We start from the raw sequence: 6,768 nt of genomic DNA on the forward strand, positions 1-6,768 counted from the left end.
GAACAGACAGCAGGGGTTTAGTTTTCACTTGGTTTAATCCTTTTTTTTGGAAATATGCAGATGATATAAACTTGCTTGCTAAAAGTGAAGAGGACTTGAAGCACTTAGTGATGATGGCAAACTCAGAGAAGGGGCAACAGAGGCAGCAGTCATGGCAACGGCATGGAGTGATCCAGCAGCAGACTTTAGCCTTCAGTATGATCGTTCTGTGCCACTGAGTCGGTTCCAACTCACAGTGACCCTGTATAGGGATTATGACAGAACTGAAGGTTGTTGCTGCACTCATCCGGTGGTGGTTCTCAGTGAATGGGGTCATCTCTGGGACCTTTGGGGGAAAGCAATGTACCAAAACCTAAACGCTGCCCACCCTGGAGGGAGCACATGGTCTTTTCCCCATCATTTAGGGAGATCTATTTCTGGTGGATTTAGAGATTTTCTTGAACTCGAAGGCTAGTGCCACGTACATTGAAATAAGATGGTGCAATACAAAAGAGCTTAACTTCAGACACTTAACAACATTTACTCTTCACATTAAGGCCTTACAGTGTACAGAAAGCAATGGAGAAACTCATAGGGCCTCATGGACAAAAATGGGCCAAGAGCATTCCAGAACAAATTTTAGCAGCTACTATGGCTTTTACCAAGGAGCTCTGGTAGCGTAGTGGTTACGAATCGGACTGCGAGCCTCAGGGTCAGCAGTTTGAAACTACCAGATGTTCTGCAGGAGAAAGATGAGGCTTTCTACTCCTGTAAAGATTTACAGCCTTGGAAACCCTGTACAGGGTCACTATGAGTCGGAACTGACTCCATGGTACATAACAACAACAACAATGGCTTTTACCCAGATCTGTGCAGGGCAAGGTGAGGGAGATGTCAAAAGAAAAGCCCAGTCTACCCAATACAATCCCTACAGAAAAGCTTCAATAATTCTAGGGCAGTGATCTGCTGCTCTTCCTTTGCAAGTGTAGAATCCACACATGGAAAGTAATGTTACTTCAGAAATAGTTTCAGAGATCTCCCAGCAATACCAAATGTCAGTGATGAAGAGAAAGGCGCTGCGGAGAAAGCCAGATGAGGAAGTCTCAGTGACAGATGAATCAATTATCACTAAATTGGAATCCGGTATAGAAAGTGATATGGATCTAGGACTTAAGACAAAGACTGATGAACCTGCAGTTCCATCAAGATAGGATATCCGCAGTTGAAATTTCACAAAAAATTAATCTACCACACCAATACCAAAGACTTACTCAAGGAGACCAATTCCTGTGCTATCTTCAAAGTGAAGGAATGGATTCTCCAGCATACAAACAAGACCTGATCATTGCTAGCCAACCCGTGTGCTTTATTCTGCCAAGAGTAGACCAGTTAAGCTGAAACTGGGGCAAGATTGATCGGCTAGCCCGATACTTTAAGTACAAACGAGACTGGGACTTAATGCGGTTACCTGGTGAAGATCATAGGAAGGAATTACGCTGGGGTGTCTGAGAGCAGATGCTTTGTCAAGCAGAACCCCAATCCAAGTCTCAGCACATATATGTTCCAAACAATTACCTAGTACCAACTGAGAAGAAAAGATCTGCCCTTCATTGGGGTGTTCGTTGTGACCATGCAAATGGTGGAATGCCCAAGAAGCTTCCCTTCCTTTCTCCTTCTTAAAGCCTTCTTTTTTTTTTTTTTAAACCTGCCTCACCCCTTTCAAAAGGTTGTTTGGGATAACCTGGTTCTTTATATTTCTTTTCAATAGAAACCACTCACTTTGAAAATCTATGGAACGTAGAGTAAGGACTTCAATCATTATTGGTCTTTCCTAGCTATATATCAAGTCGATTTAACTTCCAGCTCTCAATTCCAGCAACTACAAGAAACATCATGTCAGAGAAAGAAACACAGACCGCATGTTGCTTTTTTGTCAGATTAGTAAATTGAGTAGGTACACCATTTCTGCTCTATAGCTGTTGTTTTTTCTCCCTTTGTCCAGTATGAGCTCTATATTTTTGGTAGTGTGTGTTTTTCAAACTCTGGGTATTAGACTTATCCAATAAAGACTTTTGGAAAAAAAAAAAAAAATTAAAGGCATGGCAGCTATGTGTCCCATCCTCTAGCTTCACAAAGGGAAAGCAGACTCAAACTCACAATCAGTCCAAGGCCGAGTCCTCTGAGGTGGAGGTCAGAGATGCTTCCAACCTCTAATCTTCTTTACCATATCCTGATGCCAATCATGCTTCCCACAGAACTCTCTACTTCCCTTCTGGGTTCTATAATCCATTGCTATGGACACACTGACTCACAGACAACACTAAAGATTATGGGGCTCACTAGGGAAGTGAACAGACCTCTGCTAGACCAAGTATCACAAAGCTTCTTTAGCACTATCAGCAAACATCCAGTGGGAACATTCTGTAAACCAATCAGCTTGCTGCTTTACCACTACATGCTCTTGCCATCCCAACTTCCTCTGCAGCCACTTCTCTGTGTAGGGATCTCAAGCTCTGCTCCTGGCTCTTCTTGATGATTCTGAGGTGGACAGTTCCTCCTTCTGAGATTCTTCTATAAGCCTAGTGGGATGACAAAACTAGCCAATTCCCATGCTAGAGTTTTGTGCACACAATTTGTATGGTACCAAGTCCTGGTGTGGAGCTGTGGGCTAATGCACTGGACTGCAAAGTCAGTTTGAACAGCAAGACCGGTGGTTCAAGCTCCCCAGTTGCTCCTCAGAAACCCTATACCAGGTCGCTATGGGTCAGAACCAACTCAGTGACACTTAACAACAACAACAACAACCCAGCCATTTGGTGGGAGTAACAAAGACTATGGCAGAAGAGTCATAATTCACTCTACCACTCACCTCAACATAAAACAAAAATCCTCACAAATGGGCCAATAAGAAACTCATGATAAATGGAAGAGAGATTGAAGTTGTCAAGGTTTCATTTTACTTGGATTCACAATCAGTGCCCATGGAGATAACAGTCAAGAAATCAAATGACCTATTGCATTGAACAAACTTGCTACAAAAGATCTCTTGAAAGTACACTAAAAGCAAAGATGTTACTTTGAGGACTAAGGTACACCTAACCCAAGTTATGATATTTTCAATCACTTCATATGCATGTGAAAGCTAGAAAATAAGTGAAAAAAATCAAAGAGGTATTGGCATACTTGAATTATGATGTTGGCAAAGAATATTGAATATATCATGGGCTGCCAAAAGAACAAGCAAATCTGTCGTGGAAGAAATACAACCAGAATGCTCCTTAAAAGCAAGGATCTGAGTCAGAACTAACCAGACAGCACCTAACAACAACAAATCTTTACAGAAGGAGATAGTCAGAGTTTTTTTCCTGCAGAGTGACTGGGTGGGTTGGAATCTCCAACCATTTGGTTGGCAGCTAAGCACTTAATTATTGGCACCACCAAGACTTATTCATATTGGTATTGGAGTTAGTTTTTGAACAATATATTTTGAGGGTACACAAGTCAATACATAACATAATACATGTTCCAGAGGAAGGGAGACGTCTTCCAGCAACAGTGGACAAATGCTGAGGATGAAGAGCTGTCTTCACTGTAGTGGGAAATTGTGTCTCTGACCTCATGTGATCCTGTCTCTTAATAGTACTGAGTGCTTCCAAACCTTTCCTCTTTTTTTTTTTTTTTAAAATGTTTTTATTGTGAATTGAGTCAAAATCTGCAGGGTAGATCATCAGCTCTACTTGCAATAAATCATACATCCTGTTTCATTACAATGATTACAACCTCCTCCATGCACCATCAGTTAGCAGCATTTCTCTCCCTTCATTCCAGCTCCCTTCTTTTCCTTTCTAAACACTCAGGCATATACAATAATGCATCCCACCATAGGGCACATTCTGCAAGTCTGCCTTCTGGCCACCAGCTCTCAGTCCCTCTCTTCCCATGAGTCCTCAGCTGCTCCCTCTCTCCATGTCCCCATCTCTGCCTCCATCTCTGGTATCACTGCTTCTCTGGATAAGGCCCCACATCCCAGTTGTACTTGTCTACCTTGATGGTCCTAGGATCCTCTGTTTCTGGACTGTAAGATTAACTATTCTCCCATTTTTGCTATAAAACTACCCTTATAATTATAACAGTGGCAATTAGTCATGATAACAATTACTCACTGTTGAATCAAAAGAATTTTACCTCCATCTCTTTTTACCAGACCCATATAGACAAGATGAAAACTATTCAGTGGGGACTCTATCCCCCCCCAACACACACACACACACACACACACACACACACACACACACACACATGCACACTTTTAAACTAAACTCCATCTTGAAACCTTGTAAGCTGGTCACTCCTCTCCTTTGCTGCCTCCTCATTTTAGGTGGTGGTGGTGGTAATGTGCCATAGAGTCGGTTCTGACTCATAATGACCCTGTACAGAGTTTCCGAGGCTGTAAATCTTTACAGAAAGCCTCATCTTTCTCCTGTGGAACAGCTGGTAATTTCATGGTGCTGACATTAAGGTTAGCAGCCCGATTCGTAACCACTATGCTACCAGAGCTCTTTTCATTTTAGGTCACCAGTGTCTAAGTTGCCCGTCCCTATTTACCCTGTGTACAGAGGGGATAGCATTGATACTTGATGTGAAGACTCCTTCCCTCTCTGTTGGTATTTTGAGCTACTATCCACATAAGTATGGGTCAAGCTCATCAAATTGTAGCAATTTATCTTCGTTTCCTTTATCAAAAAAAAAATTTTTTTTTAATTTTTATCTTCCTATCATCGAGTCAAATTCTGATCATCAAGCCATCGAGACTAGGTCAGATGGGTACTATCTGCAACTTTGGGTGTTCCTGTATGTCTCCCCTCACTTCTTATCGGCTGGATGCTTCACTCTCAGCTCCAGCCCTCCATGGCTACATCCTTGTCCATGGGTTCAGGTGTCCCCAGGTCTACCACGCTTTGGACCAACCAGTCCTTCCTCTTCTCTCTCTCATCTCCAAGTCAATAGGAGTCTATGGAACGTGTTTGAACTCAGTCCATTTCTTCATTGTTGCCTTTCCCCCTCTTCCATTCACCTGTAGACCAACGTGTTCATCAGCAAGCTTACATGCTTGCTCCTGTGTTCCCTTTGAGTTTCAGTCTTGGAGGGTCAAAATCTTATTTCTTATTTTGATAATTCCAGAAGCTACAGTGACTAGGGTTAACCTTGAATTGCCACTCTTCCTGGTTTCCACTTTTATTTCTCAGCTAGATGGAGCTTTGAGTATGTTCGTCCTTAGAATGTGATGCTGCCTTGTGACATATAGAGTAACATTTTCCAAAATGTCATATGGAAGAAAAGGAGAAAATTTCAATATTCTCAAGCACTCCCTTTATGCTAAATGGTGACTAAGCACCTCCTACCAGGAACAAAATAGCAATCTTACAGTTCTAGTTCTCACTACAAGGTCACATAGAGCTAGAGAAATCAGAGGCCTGAGAATTCATCTGCAAGAATCCAAATCATCTTGCAAAGTCTTGTCAAGTATAACTGACTTAGAGAGATTTGGCACTAGCTGGGTAGCATGTTATTTGATTTCTGACATAGTTTGCCCATGGTATTTTAAACATTTTATGTTCTCAAAGAAACTAATGCAGCCTGGGGCCAAAATAATGTTCAAGATTCAATTTCAGTGGAAGGACATTCTAATTCTGGGTAAACCTAAATGTCATAGGCTAGCATTACAAGATTCTAAAATATATAATCAAAAGTTCAGTCACTATTGGTTGCTTGTTGTTGTTGTTTTTCAGTTAAAAGCTTTCAAAAGTGAAATTTGAAGTGAGGATAATTTAGTTTAGTATTTAGTAGGCATAACCCCTCAAAGACAGACACTTGCAGTAGATAGATGGCAGATCCCAAAAGTGAGTTTTGGTGAATGGCACATGCTAGTCTAATACTGAGTAGTGTTGGCAGCCAATTAAATAGAGTATTCATGATTCAGACCATTAAACTTGTTCCTTTAGGATTCAAGCTCTAGAAAAAGTATTTTTAATTCAAATTATATTACAGTGGGGCCAGAGGTTTTTGGCTCTACAGAGGCTGAGCTAAGGATAGGAATAACAACTTACATTTTTTATTATGTTTTATAGCTTCCCAACTGCTTTTTGGAAAAAACAAAGGACATCAAGACAGTGTGTTGGTTAATTACTTGAGGTCAGATGTCCCTGGGTATGTGTCTCATCTCTGCCACAGTGACAGACACTGTTGGTTTATTAGTAAATCCTCTGCTTCCTTGGAGCACAACTAGATTGCATTTGTGAGCCTGCTTTACTGTAAGTGTGAGCCTAAGTAAATCTTAGCTAGTAAAACAGGAAACCAAGAGCAATGTCCATAAAGTTCTGCCTTCTTGAGGAGACAAGTCTGGTTAGCTGGGAGGTCACATATAAAGGATGGTGGAATGACCAGATCAGAAGAGCCTGGATGTTTTGATCACTGATTAGAGGAAGACTTCCCACCAATAAGAACCACCCATTTTGGATTTTCTATGACAAAGAATATCCCAATATATGAACTCAACTAAGTTCTGTGGATGTAACCTTCAGAGCCACTCACATTACCATAATGATATGACCAGTTTTTCTCTGACTTTGGTCAAAGTACTCCACTTCTCTATGCCTCAATTAATTCCTTAGTAAAATTAGAAGTATGATTCATATTTACCTCAAAGGGTTGTTGTAAGGATGTATATAAGATTCTTCCACAGTACCTGGCCTGAAGTAGGCACACAAAAATAGCAGTTATTAGTATTGG

At 41.2% G+C, this 6,768-nt stretch overlaps 1 pseudogene; it reads left to right on the forward strand.

The window, feature by feature from the left end:
* Positions 1-558: 558 nt before the first annotated feature.
* LOC102818995 lies at positions 559-1,659 on the forward strand (annotated as a pseudogene).
* The last annotated feature ends 5,109 nt before the right edge of the window (positions 1,660-6,768 follow it).

The sequence above is a fragment of the Chrysochloris asiatica genome, unplaced genomic scaffold (genome assembly GCF_000296735.1).
Source record: "Chrysochloris asiatica unplaced genomic scaffold, ChrAsi1.0 scaffold00044, whole genome shotgun sequence".
In the NCBI taxonomy this organism is placed as follows: Eukaryota; Metazoa; Chordata; class Mammalia; order Afrosoricida; family Chrysochloridae; genus Chrysochloris; species Chrysochloris asiatica.